Consider the following 15,629-nt stretch of genomic DNA (forward strand, 5'->3'; position numbering starts at 1 on the left):
AAACAAAGAACCTTATCATTTGAAAGAGGAAATAATATATTGAATCTAAATTGAGTAAGATAATTCAAGAATAAAATACTATATTTATAACCCTATAATATAAATAACTTATATTGTAAAATATCTCTCAAATTATATTTTCAATCATGTATCAATTTTTTTTTTTTACAAAGAGCATACACTATATTACTTATACTAATTTTTTGCCATCGGCAACCTCTAGATGGTTGATAAGTGTCTAAATTCTATTGGCCGATGTATAAGAAATCATTTAAGTAACTAAGTAATTAGTTACAAGAAGATTAGAATATAGCTACTTGAAATGCCCTGTATCAAAGCATCCACATTAGTGGAGCCATAAATTTAGCAATTTGGCTCACAAAAAGCTACTTTATCTATTTACCATCACATTTTACAAAACATCCAACATCGATGGTTTTATTTTAGCTTTCAACACAATAAAATAATATAAACAATACAATAAAATAATATATCTATTACAATAAAATAATATTTCCACTATAATAAAATAATATATCTACTATAATAAACAACAATCACAACCACTGCAACTGCCACCACCACTGCCACTGTCACATGAGAACAAATAATCGTCTAGTGTAACAATAATATTTTTTTAATCCCAAATTATAAATATACAATTTTTTTTTTACTAATACAATTTCTCAATCATTAAGAAGCAATCTTTGAACAATGTAAGCCATGAAGTGGAGAAATCTTATCAAAAAACATATAAAATGGAACACATATTATGGCTGGAACAATGTAGTCCATAGATTACTCACATACATAACTCATATCAAACTACAATAAAAACTCACATCAATAACTCAACACTCAAAGTTCCTATGACTCATGCTTCTCAACATATAAAAAAAAAAAAAAGTTCCTACAACTCACCTTGCAATTGTCATAAATGTTCAACGATGTCCAACTGGAGTTGAGAATGAATTTCTCAGTCTCTAACGTGTTCATAACTTTGAATGTATGTTACAAATCCATCAGCTTGTTCCCGTGACACTTGTATAAGAGGATTATCCACTCCATCAATTTGTTCATAATTCGAGTATACCACTTCATTATCATCTCACTCATCTTCAACAATCATGTTATGGAGAATTATGCACGCTTTCATGATCTCTTGGAGTGTTTCAAGATGGAAAAATCATGCAGGTCCACAAACAATTGCGAAACGTGCTTGAAGCACTCCAAATGCACACTCAACATCCTTTCTACACGCCTCTTGGGTTGTTGCAAATAATTTTCGTTTCTGTCCTTGCAGAGCTGGGATTGTTTTCACAAATGTTGGCCACTTTAGATATATGCCATCAATAAGGTAATATCCCATTTTATAGTCATGACCTTTGATTGAGTAATTAACTGAGGAGCACAACATTGTGCAAGCTCATAAAATATATGAGTTCGCTCTAACACATTAATGTCATTATTTAACCCAAGTAACCTAAAAAATGTATGTCATATTCAAAGATCATATGATGCTACTACTTCCAAAATAATAATATGCTCATAAATATAACCACAATATTGACATTTCCATGCAGCTAGACAATTTTTCCATTTCCAATGCATGCAATCAATTGAACCTAAAATACTTGGGAAACCCTGGTGTTTGCCATGAGATAACAATCTGACAATGTCTTCGTTATTTGGCTTTCTGAAGTATTTCTCAGATAAAACATCAACCACCATAGTAACAAATTTTTCCAAATTTTGTAATGCAGTGGTTTCTCCAATCCGCACATATTCATCCATAAAATCACTCAATACTCCATACACAAACATTCTAAGTGCAGTGATTATCTTTTATAAGAAAGATAGATCAAGTTTGTTGGCACTATTTTTTTATGGACAAAGTAAAATTCATGAGCTTCTACCTTAAATTGAAAAAAAAAAAAAAAAAAAAAAAAAAAACCTCATTTGAAATCTTATACGACATAAAATGGGAGGAAGTACTGGTGAAGGGGCAAAGTAATCAAGAAAAAACCTCTCATTGCCTGCAAATGATTACGTTGGATATAGCGATAACGTTTACATTGTGATGTTGAACCCATGACAACTTCTTTAATTATCTCATCCTCATCTGAGTCATCAAGAAGCAATTTGCAAAACAAAGAGTGACCTATGGATGCAACCTTCAAGAAAATTGGAAAGCAATTATAACTATAGATGCAAGAAACATAAGCAATCCATACTTTTAGTGCCATAAGCAATTATTACGCCCATAAGCGCACATGCATAAGTCAAAACATAAGCAAAATGAATAATAAATTTTCTTCCCATATCGATCCAAGTTTTTAATGCCATAATATTAAAGATTAGTACAACATGAGCCAACAATGAGGAAATAGTAGTGTGTAAGACAGATATAATACTAAGAAAGCATTTGGGTTTATACAATCATCTAATTTAAGATTAAAGGCAAGTGACATAAGTTATTACCAAAATACATAAAAGCCTATCATAAGCTACTACCAAAATACATAAAGGCCTATCATAAGTTATTATCAAAATACATGAAGGCCTAATCTACATTAAAAAAAATGGTTATACCAAAGCATCATCTACATGTGTCAACCTTTTCCTAACATTACAAAATACACAAACGCCTAAGCTACATCCAAATTAAGGTCAAACCCACTATTTACTTGAACTTCGTTTTGTCATGATTCTCTCTTGGAGTTGTTTATAAAATAAATAAAAAAAATTTGTGCTCCGGTCAAGACACTTGTATATTTCATCATGATTCTCTCCTCCTCTAACATATGGTGGATCTCAAGTTTTTCCCTCTCAATCCTGACTTCTTCCTTCTCAATATCAACTTTTCCACTTTGATACGAAGACCCTCTTTTTCTTGTTCTTGTGATTCTTCAATAAATTTCATTTTCTTGCCTAAATATTTCCCAACATCTTTTCCAATAACTTTGTTCTTTCGGTTGGCCTTTTCGACCTTCCTACCAATTAGTCTCTCAAAATTGGAAGTGTCACCAAGTCTGGACCCACCATCTCCCTCGCCAATAGATATTGAATCCGAAGTTGAAGTTATGAATGTTCTTGATCTTTCCTTAGGATCACCCCCCTTTTGTTGGTCCTTCAATATGGGCCAACAATGTTCAAGTTGAAAGACTCTCCCATAGTTGTTTTTATACAAAGCCTTCGTGTTGACATTCTAAAAAAAATTAAAAGAAATATAATATGATTAGTATCTTCAAACTATTGGTAAATGGATATGTTAACATTATTGTAATATAATTTAAACCTTATCTTGTTCAGTTGTACCACTTTGATGAATTGCGTTAACTTTAGCCATGCACCCACAAAACCTATTTGTCTCTTTTAGGGACGAACCCAGGATTTCAAGCTAGGGGGGCTGTAGATAAGCAAAAAAAAAAAAAAAAATTTAAAATACGCATCCATATAGTATTAATAAACTATCAACCAAGACAAATACCAAAAAATCATTGTTTCTTAATATATTAAGATATAATCATTTACCAACAAAAACAAAAGACATGAAACACTATTATTTCTCAATACAATCATCTATGAAAAGGAAACTCGACACTCTTTCAAATCTTCAAAATCATCTATAATTGAAACCAAACTAAATGTCGAAACTATATCCTTTTCAATGTATAACATCAAAGAGTTCGTCAAAAAATCATTTTTCATTTTGTTTCGAAAATTAGTTTTGACAACTTTCATAGCTAAAAATGTTTGCTCTGTAGTAGTAGTAGAAATTAGAAGAGTAAGCACAAGTCTCACCATTCTATAAACAAGTTTGTAGTATTCTAAATTTCCAGTTCTCACTAACCATTGATACAACTCATATAAACTATTCAATTTTTTGAACTCTGGATCCTGGACTACATTATGCTCAAAACGATAAAACTCCTTCCCAACACTTGTTTTTCATAATCTGTGAAATCTTGTGAATAGAAATTCTTTACCAACAAACAAAGATCACTACTTTTGAAAGATTTTAATGCCTCTCGAGGTTCTAAAGCTGAGCTAAGCTTAAATAACTCCATTGCATTCATTAAACAGATGATTTAGTTCCTGTAATTGAGAATCTACTGCAGCATAAAAAATATTTACTTGATAACGATGCTCAATTGTAACGTTATCTTGCTGATTAAGAGCTCAACCTTGCCTCCCAACATAACAAACGTCCATATCTAGGACATCAATGCAATGTTTTTCACAAAATGATATCACAGTGGTGAGTAAGCCATTCCATCCATCATTTCTAAATTTTTGGATAAGTGCTTTAGTAGATGAAACTAAATGCATGACATTTAAAATGTCTTGAGATTGACTTTGCAAAGTTTGACAAAGTTTATCAGTGATCTCTATAGTTTCCTTCTTAAGATGCAAGATGAAGACAAATTCAAATGAAGTTAAACCATCATAAGTTGACTCTGCTTCTGCTTGGTGTTCTCCATCACTTGCATCATCAATTATATTTAGTAAAACTTTAACAATTGAAGTAAACATCCTTAATAAGTTAGAAATTGATCTAAAATGTGAACTCCAACGTGTTTCTACAGATCATTGTAAGGTGCCAATTTGATTAAGTCCACTTCCAGTCTTAAGCTATTCAAGATCAATCAAACGTGCTATTTCATTAGCATTGGTAACTTTCAATTGCTCATTACGCTTGCATGAAGTATTAACAGTTTTGATCACCAAAAGCAATTTAAGAAAAAACCCACTAATGGGAATAACTTGTTTTGATGCTTTTACTAATGTCAATTGTAAGCGACATGCAAAACAATGGATGTAGTAAGCATATAAGCAATCATTCAAAATCAAAACTTGTAATCCATTCCACATACCTCGCATGTTGCTTGCTCCATCATATCCTTACCCTCGAATATTTTGTATATCTAAGCAATGTTGATATAACAAAGAATATATCCCTTTTTTTAGAGTTAAAGCTGTAGTGTCAACAACATGAATAAGCCTAAAAAAACGTTATTTCACAAAGCCTTCTACATCAACATATCTAAAAATCACAGTCATTTGCTCTTTCATGGACTCATCATGAGTTTCATAAACCATTATACAAAACTTTGCAGCACCAATGTCTTCCCGAATGGCCTTCTTCACTTTGACTGAGAAAACATGTAGAATTTCCTTTTGAATCCTAGGTGATGTGTAGGTTGCATTTTTTGGAGTTTTTTCTATTATTTCAGCTACCTTTTCATTCCAAAAAGTCACAATACCCAATTATTCAAGAAAGTTCCCACGATTAGATGAACTAAAACTTTCATCTCAACCTCTAAAAGATATAGCTTGAAAGGCAAGATGTTGTACAATCATGGTTTTAAAAACCATTACAGTGAAAGAATCGGAAAAATATCTAATTACCGGTTTTATGGTTGGACCGAGGTCCGACCGATGGTCGAACCGGTGACATCATAAATAATTTAATTAAAATATTAAAAAAAATTTGTTTAAAATTTGAATTTTAATAACTTATATTAAGAAAATATAAAAATTAGAAAAAATGTTTTTTTCTCCATACCACCTTTCTTTTCTTGTTAGTAATGGTTGACAAAACTATTAATATTTAAGTTTCATCTTTTAGTTTATATAAATATAATAGTATAACTTTAACTATTTATTTAACCAACAAACTTTAAATAAATAAATAAATAAAAAATAAAATAAAAAAAACCCAAAGTCAGATGACTAGACAAGTCACTGACTTATGAGTTATGACTCTTTATTCTTTAACAATCCAATTTCCCACTCCGCCACTCTTAGCCACACGTTTTGTTTTTTTTTTTTTTTTTTTAATATATCTCGTGAATCTAGCACTCCACTCCCAGTCCCCACTTTACTTACCATCAAAGACTCTTTATTTTTCCAGTCTTTTGGCCTTCACAAAATCCTTATCTTCCTCTCTATCTCAGGAAGTTAGATCCATTATTTATCTTTGCAATACCATCATCAGTTCCTCTCATTTCTCTCTTTCTCATTGAAGATCTGTAGATACCACTCCAAAAAGCTAATTTCAACCCCAAGCATGAATATTCAGTCATTTTCTCTCTCTCAAGCATGGCCAATCTTAAGAAAAAAGAATTTATTGCAACAATCTGTCCTCACAATCAACAGATCTGAGAAAAAAAGAAGATTTTTACTGCAAAAAAAGCTCCATTGCAGATCTCTTTCAGCAATTTTACAAAACCGATTCGACCTCCGGTTTTTCCGGTTCTCAGGTTGAACCGATCGGTTTTTACTGTTTACTGGTTTTTAAGGTATTTTCGGTTTTTTATCATAATCGGACCAAATTAGAGGCTGATTCCTGGTTGAACCAATCGGACCGGTCGGTCCGGTCCGGTTTTTAAAACCATGCGTACAATATAAATTGAGGCATTCAGTTGCAACCGATTATTTGCAATTTGTTCAGTAGTGAAATGATCAACTACCCTTTGTAAATGTTGCCATTGGTTCATCAAATCCTTACACTTTTGCTCAGCAACTCTATGAGTTAAGTTAGGATCTTTTCTTATATGATCTTGAAAATAACAATTCTTGCCCCCAACTTTTTTCCAATTTCTAAATCCATCAACAATGAATGTATTTTGTCCCACAACCCCATTTGGATTATGAAAAACAAAGTAGGGTAAACAATAAGTTGCATCTTTCGTTGGAGAATATTCAAGCCATGTTGAATAATATTCAAACCAAGAAGTTTGAAAGCTACGATTATGTTTTCCACTTTTTTTGTATGTCTCTAGAGAAGGTTGGTGCGAACCATTTTTAATGTAAGCCCGTCGAATTTCATTACGTTGATTAACATGATATTCTCATATTTGTTTGCGTGTTCCGGGATGATATCGGCATTTTCTGGATTTAAGGAATGAATATTTCTTGGGATTGGAACGTCAACATTTTCTGAAATTAGGGAATAAATATTTTCTAGAATTGGAACATCCACATTTTCTAGAATTGGAATAGCAATACTAGTTGTTGGCAATCCCACGTTGACTTCTAAAGAACTTGAATCTTTTCTTTTGAAAAAAAAATCAAACATTGTAGTTGATTTTTTCATGATCTACAAATAAAATAAGAATCATATATATTATCTTATAAACGGTTCTTGTTACTAACTAAAGATAAATACTAGAATATAGGTAATATGCATGATGCATTTAATTATAAATTTAGTATTTCTCACTTATTTTCAATTTATAAATTTATCTAATTTAGCATTATGAGTTAACAATAGGCGCAAATGTGTGTGGTACCGGAGGTATTGTTCTCCATGAAGTATTCAAAAACTTTTTGACGAAATGTATTATGTGTTTGTTCATTATTATGTATAGCATCAACATTAGTATTGAGTCATGCCGACATTAGGAGTTGATCTTCTTCTACACTAAAATTACTATCCTGTTTTGCTTTCATAGAAGAGGCATTCTCAATTTGGGGTGGAGAATCAAAAAATGACATAGGATTATTTTGAGATATACCCAAAAGTGACAAGTCAATATCAATATACTCGTATATGATACCGGTGTAACATGGCACGTCTCCTTATGACTCCATAAATTAGAAACAACGATATATACTTCCAAGCAAACTGAAAGTAGGAGTTGATCTTCCTCTACACTAAAGTTGCTACCTCGTTTTTCTTTCTTAGAAGAGGCATTCTCAACTTGAGGTGGAGAATCAGAAAATGACATAAGATTATTTTGAGATATACCCAAAAATGGCGAGTCAATATCAATATCCCCGTTTATGATACCAATGTAATATGGCACATCTCCTTGTGACTCCATAAATTAAAAACAACGATATATACTTCCAAACAAACTGAAAGTAAAGACCATTACTATAATAAATTAGAAACAACAAAATATAAACTTCCCTGCACACAGAAAATTCTCAAGCTAACATTTACACCAATAAATTAGAAACAAAAAACATAAACCTCCATGCAAACACAAAAAAAAATAAATTATTTGGCTTTGCAAAGCCAAATAATTTGGCTTCTTAGCTACAGTGCACAAGTACTTTTGGCTGTGCATTGAAACTCAAATGTAATATATACACATACACGCACACAAACACGTATATATTTTAAGTTGTGTTCACACCTTGTGCAATTATTTAAATAATTTTTTTTAATATTTTCTTTTTATTTTCCTTCTCTTTCAGTCATTCTTCCCGTTGCCCTCTCTCTCCTTAGACTCCCTCATTTTCTCTCTTTTTCCTCCCTCTACCTTTGCCGATCTGCTAACCAGCCGCCATAGACCCACCTCACGAACTCGTTGCCCAACCGTCAGCCCAGCTCCAATCCACCCTCGATGCCAACCCATCTTGTCGATCTCCCTAGTTTCGACCTATCTCGCCGATCTGTTACCGAATCTACCGATACTTTCAGTCAGCTTTGTCCCTTTTTCCCTTTTTCTTAATTTGCATTTGGGTCTTTGTGTGTGTGTGTGTGTGTTTGTTTATTTTGTTGTTGATTTTGCTTTGGGGTTATTGAAAAGATCTTAAATTTGTTGAAATTTCGTTTGTGATTGGAGAATGATAAGATTGGTAAAATTATGCTTTTTGGTAGTATTGTGTGAAACTATGTCAATGATCTCTCTCTTTTCATTTGTAATTTCCATTATTTATAATTCTTTAGGCTATATATGTATACATCTTGTGTACATGTGATAGCTCCTCTTATCAATAATTACTTTTCAATATATAACTGTGGGTTAGGTTTTTTCATACTATGTACAAGAGGACCTGGAGTAAAGTTTGGGGAGGATTTTTCATTCTCTTCAAATACAAAGTTATATACATTGGGTTCAAATGTGAATAACTAGAGTAAATGAAAAATATCAAGGGAGGATCTTACATTCTCTATAAATGGAGAGAGATTCATTATAGACTTCTTTGGCTCCATTATTCGAAGTATTGCACCCTGTCGTATAGAAGTTGGAAATGATGAGATATAGAACATACTAATTGTGGGAACCAAGTCACAACAGTAATTGCCTAAAAGATTTTCACTTTTGGTCAATTATGGAAGAAGCTAGAATTGAATAGGAATATAAAAGCTGCTTCAACATCTTTTTGTTGTGCAATTGTATCATTTTCTTTTCTGTTAATCCTTCTGTATATTTCTACCGTGAAGAAGTTTTTAGATTAGGATTTCTCAGGTGCAGCTTTGGTTGAGCTCAAAAGTGAAGTAAGCAATGAATTAAACTTCTATATATGCATGTGATGTTGCTCTTTTTGATACAGGAAAAAGTAAAACAACCTTACACACTAAACCTCACAGTAAATGGTTAGTTTGGGAAATGTTCTAAGAATTTTGTGTTTGCATTGAAGTTTATGTCTTTTGTTTCTAATTTATTGGTGTAAATGTTAGTTTGAAAATTTTCTATGTGCAAGGAAGTTTATATTTTGTTGTTTCTAATTTATTATAATAATGGTCTTTACTTTCAGTTTGCTTGGAAGCATATATCACTATTTTTAATTTATGGAGTCACAAGGAGACATGCCATATTACACCTGTATCATAAACAAGGATATTGATATTGACTCGCCACTTTTAGGTACATTTCAAAATAATCCTATGTCATTTTTTGATTTTCCACCTCAAGTTGAGAATGTCTCTTCTAAGAAAGTAAAACATGGTAGTAACTTTAGTGTAGAGGAAGATCAACTCCTAGCATCGGCATGGCTCAATACTAGTGTCAATGTCATGCACAAAAATGAACAAACACATAATACATTTTGTCAAAAAGTTTGGGAATACTTCATGGAGCACGATACCTCTGGTAGCACACATACTGCTATTTCCCTAATAAGTCGTTGGACAACGATTAATAAGGAGACAAATAGGTTTTGTGGGTGCATGACTAAAGTTAATGCAATTCATCAAAGTGGTACAATTGAACAAAATAAGGTACAAATTATATTGCAATAGTATTAATATACCCATTCACCAATAGTTTAAAGGTACTAATCATGTTATATTTCTTTTAATTTTTTTAGATTGTCAACAAGAAGGCTTTATATAAAAATAAATATGGTAGATTCTTTCAACTTGAACATTGTTAGCTCATGTTGGAAGACCAACCAAAGTGGGGTGATCCTAAGGAAAGATCAAGAACATCTATATCTCAAACTTTGGATTCAACATCTATTGGCGAGGGGGATGGTGGGTTTGGACTTGGTGACACTTCCAATTTTGAGAGACCAATTGGTAGTTAGGCAAAAAGGTCAACCGAAAGAACAAAGTTACCGGAAAAGATGTTGGGAAATATTTTGCTAAGAATATGAAATTTATTGAGGAATCACAAGAACGAGAAAAAAAGGGTCTTCGTACCAAAGTGGAAAAGTTGCGCTTAGGAGAGTTGAAGGATAATGAGAAACTCGATTGGAAGAGAAAAAAATTGATATTGAGAAGGAAAAACTTAGGATTGAGAAGGAAAAGGTCATGATTGAGAGGGAAAAACTTGAGATGCATCATATGTTAAAGGAGAAGAGAATCATGATGAAAGATACAGGTGCCTTAACCGGAGTACAAAAACATTTTTATGAACAACTCCAAGAGAGAATCATGGCAAGATGAAGTTCAAGTAAATAGTGGGCTTGACCTTAATTTAGATGTAGCTTAGGCCTTCATGTATTTTGTAATGTTAGGAAAAGATTAGCACATGTAGATGATGCTTTGGTATAGCTTTTTTTGGGATGTAGATTAGGCTTTCATGTATTTTGGTAATAGCTTATGATATGCCTTCATGTATTTTGGTAGTAGCTTATGATAAGTCTTTATGTATTTTGGTAGTAGCTTATGTCACTTGTCTTTAATCTTAAACTAGATGATTGTATAAACCCAAATGCTTTCTTAGCATTGTATTTGTCTTGTATTATTCTTTCTTCATTATTGACTCATGTTGTACTAATGTTTAATATTATGGCATTAAAAGCTTAGATTGATATGGGAAGCAAATTTATTGTTCATCTTACTTGTGTTATGAGATGTGCGTGTGTGCATGTGGGTGTAATAATTGCTTATGGCACTAAAAGTATAGATTGCTTATGTTTCTTTCATCTATAGTAATAATGACTTTCCAATTGTCTTGAATATTGCATCCATGAGTCGTTCTTTGTTTCGCAAGTTGCTTCTTGATGACTTAGATGAGGATGAGATAATCAAAGAAGTTGTCATGGGTTCAATATCACAATGTAAACGTCGTCGATAGATTAGACATACTTATTTGGCAAGTAATGAGAAGCTTTTTCTTGACTACTTTGCCCCCTCACTAGTATTTCCTCGCACTTTATTTCGCAGGAGATTTCAGATGAGACATTCTCTTTTTCTCCATATTCAATTTAAGGTAGAAGCTCATGACTTTTATTTTGTCCAAAAAAGAGAGAGTGCCAACAAACTTGGCCTATCTTCCTTACAAAAGATAATTGCTGCACTTAGAATGCTTGCGTATGGAGTATTGGGTGATTTTATGGATGAATATATGCAGATTGGAGAAACCACTACATTACAAAGTTTGGAAAAATTTGTTACTGCGGTGGTTGATGTTTTCTCTGAGGAATACTTGAGAAAGTCAAACAACGAAAACATTGCTAGATGTTTAGCTCATGACGAATGCCGAGGCTTTTCAGATATTTTAGGTTCAATTGATTGCATGCATTGGAAATGGAAAAAATTGTCCAGCAGCATGAAAATGTCAATATTGTGGTCATATTCATGAGCTTTCTATTATTTTGGAAGCAGTAGCATCATATGATCTTTGGATATGACATGCATTTTTTGGGTTACATGGGTCAAATAATGACATTAATGTGTTAGAGCGATCTCATATATTTTCTGAGCTTGCATAAGGACGTGCTCTTGCAGTTAATGACTCAATTAATGGTCATGACTACACAATGACATATTACCTTGTTGATGGCATATATCCAACGTGGACAATATTTGTGAAAACAATCCCATCTCCACAAAGACAAAAACGAAAATTATTTGTAGCAGTCTAAGAGGCGTATAAGAAGGATGTTAAGCGTGCATTTGGAGCGTTTCAATCACGTTTCGTAATTGTTTGTGGATCTGCACAATTTTTCCATCTTGAAACACTCAAAGAGATTATGAAAGCGTGCATAATTCTCCATAACATGATTGTTGAAGATGAGCGAGATGATAATGAAGTGGTAGACTTGGATTATGAGCAAATTGATGGAGTGGATAATCCTCCAATACAAGTGTCACGGGAACAAGTTGATGGATTTATGACATACATTTATGAGTGCATTAGAGACCAAGAAATTTAGTCTCAATTCCAATTGGACCTCATTGAACATTTATGGCAATTGTAAGGTGAGTCGTAGGAACTTTTTTTTTTTTAATATGTTGAGAAGCATGGGTCATAGGAACTTGAGTGTGTGAGTTATTGATATGAGTTTTTATTGTAATTTGATATGAGTTATGTATGCAAGTAATCTATGGACTACACTGTTCCAGTTATAATATGTGTTCCATTTTATATGGTTTTTTTGATAAGGTTTCTCCACTTCATTGTTTATATTGTTCCAAGATTGCTTTTTAACAATTGTGAAATTGTTTTAATAAAAAAAAAAGTTGTATATGTATAATTTGGGGTTAAAAAAATATTATTGATACACTGGACGATTATTTGCTATCATGTGATAGTGGCGATGGTGGTGGTTGCGGTTGCGGTGGCGGTGGTGGCAGCATTGGTAGTGGCGTTGGTGGTTGTGATTGCTGTATATTGTAGTGGATATAGTAATTTATTGTAATAGAAATATTATTTTATTGTAGTGGATATATTATTTTGTGCGTTAGGTTCAAGTTACACCTCGTATAACTCTAAGCAATGTTATACCACTTAATAACTTGTTATAGAATTCTTATTTTGAAAATTTCATCGTTAAATTCCATGATCTATATGTTTTTAACATTCATGCCAATTTTCATTTCATTTGGATGTTATTTACCATTTGATCTATAAACTCATCTTTTATACATTATTTTAAACTACAAAAACTTTAATTTAAACAATTGATTGGTGACATGGTTATTGATCTTTGATTATTTCGAAATTTTGTAAATATGGAAAATATACGAAGATAATGTAATCTAACAGTGGATTTCTTAAAATTTGCATCCAATTAAAAAAATATTAAGTAGTGTAACATTTTTTATAATTATATCAGGTGTAATTTGAACAAAACTCTTATTTTATTGTAGTAGATATATTATTTTATTGTATTGTTTATATTATTTTATTGTATTGAAAGCCAAAATAAAATTACTGATGTTGAATGTTTTGTAAAGTATGATAGTAAAATAGATAAAATAACTTTTTGTTTAGTCAAATTGCTAAATTTATGACTCTACCAATATAGATGCTCTAAAAATGTTAGGGGTTTTTTTTTGAGAAAGATAAAAATGTTAGGTTTGATTCGTGAAATCGAGAAATAATGTATGCTATGGACCTATTATGTGATGTTTTGAAGATGTGGGTCATGAGCCTATCCATGAGGTGAAGAGCTTTATGGGCCGTGAGCCGATCATAAAATATGTGGATTCTAGGTGAGGAAATTCAACCTATATAATAGAATTGTACAAAATTTGGCTCTTCTTGGGCTTTGAAGAAATTTTGCCCAAGACCTATCAGTTTTTGCTTGTAAAATAAATGAAGTGGCAGATTTGCCCAATAAAGTTTTTTTTTTTTTTGAGAAACATTTGCCCAATAAAGTTGTGCGCCTACACAGTAGTGGGGTAATAAAATCATTAACACAATAATAAAAGTCAATAAATTTGTAATAATGTGAGGTTCGTATACATTGATTTTCATGATATATACAGTGGCGGCGCCACGTGCAAGTCAGGGTGTTCCCAGGAACACCCTGACTTGAAAAAACACCTGAAAAAAAAAATTTTTTTTACAAATTTTTTTATACTTGCTCTGTATTATAGGAACACCCTCGAATTAAAAAATAATAATTAATTGTTCTGCTTTCAAGCAAAAAAAAATAATAAATAAATAAATAAATGAAGAAAGCCCAAAATAAAATTTGGTAACAGAGGCAAGCCCACGGCAACTCGGCAAGCCCAACAGATTACAGAGGCAAACCCACGGATTCTCAAAAAAAAAAAAAAAAAAAAAAACCAATACAGAGCTGCAGAGCAAATCAAATCAGAACTCACTTCTCATTTTCTAAATCAGAAATCCCTAAAGGCCTAAAGCAAACCTAAAGAGTGAAGACAGAGCAAGCAACGCCTCACTGCCTCAGTCCCTCAGAGCAACGCCTCAGGCTCAAGCCAACTGCCAACAGCCGGAGTCATGGAGATTGGATCGGTCATGTCGCTCGCAGCTCGCTCGTCGTCAGAGATCGGTCCAGTCCAGATCGTCATCATCGCTCGGCTCGCTCGCCCCTCGTCCTCGTCGCTTGTCACTCGCCACTGCCCTCATCGGAGATCGGTCGTCGCCTCGTGACCTCGTCACTGCCTCAACGGCCTCAGCCTTCAGGCCTCCCTGCTCAGCTGCTCCGATGCTCAGCTGCTCCGGTGCAGGTGCTCCCTCCCTCTCTGACTCTCTCTGACTCTCTTTCTCTATCTGAATGACTTTTTCTGAAATGAAAATTATGACTCTCTCTCTCTCTCTCTCTCTCTCTTTATTCTTTAATACTAATTTTAATACTTTGTCTTTATCTGATTCTGTGATTGGGCCACTGAATTGGTAAGCTTTAACTTTATCTTTATTAATATTTGGCTGATTTTTTGACTTTTTAAATTTGTCTTTATCTTAATATCTTATCTATTGGTGTTGGTTAGTGTTAGTGTGTGTGTTTGTGTTGGTGAGATATTAAATTATTAATTGTCTTTTTAGTGTAATGTGTATTTTAATTGTGAAGTTTTCTGATTAGCAGCTTGTTCTTGTGATTGGGGAAATTTAATTAATTGAGAAAAACAAATAATTAATAATTTAATTAATCAATACATTATAAAAAAACAAACAAATTAAATTATGTTAGACTAAACAACAATTAATAATTTAATAATTAATGAAATAACAATACAACAAATTATAGTTTATAAAAGACAAACAAATTAATGAAACAACTAAACAATAATAATTAATAATTTTATTAATATGTTAAATGAATTTATAGTTTATTGTATAGGTACCTTTGTTCATTTCATTTCATTTCATTTTTTTTTTCTTTTTGAGGTTTTTCGGTGTGCAAAATCCAAATTTGTTTTGGTTTTAAGAACTTTTTTTTTTTTTAAGCACAAACTTCATGCCGGCCAAATTTTGAATTTCGGCCAGTATGTAACGAAACGTCCCGAAACACCCGAAATAGACCGAAATGACCCAAAATTTTTTCAAAATGAAATAGGAACACTCTGGACAAAATTCCTAGAGTCGCCACTGGATATATATATATATATATAGGGTCATGCTAACAAGTGTCCTTAGGATATTGGTTAAGAATTTATTTTAGAAAAGTATTAATATTACTTTTATAGAAAATGAAAAAAAATTGTCAAAACATTAATTGTTTTTTTTTCTTTTTTCATAAAAACTTTC

The sequence above is a fragment of the Quercus lobata genome, chromosome 11, assembly GCF_001633185.2.
Source record: "Quercus lobata isolate SW786 chromosome 11, ValleyOak3.0 Primary Assembly, whole genome shotgun sequence".
NCBI classification, from domain to species: domain Eukaryota; kingdom Viridiplantae; phylum Streptophyta; class Magnoliopsida; order Fagales; family Fagaceae; genus Quercus; species Quercus lobata.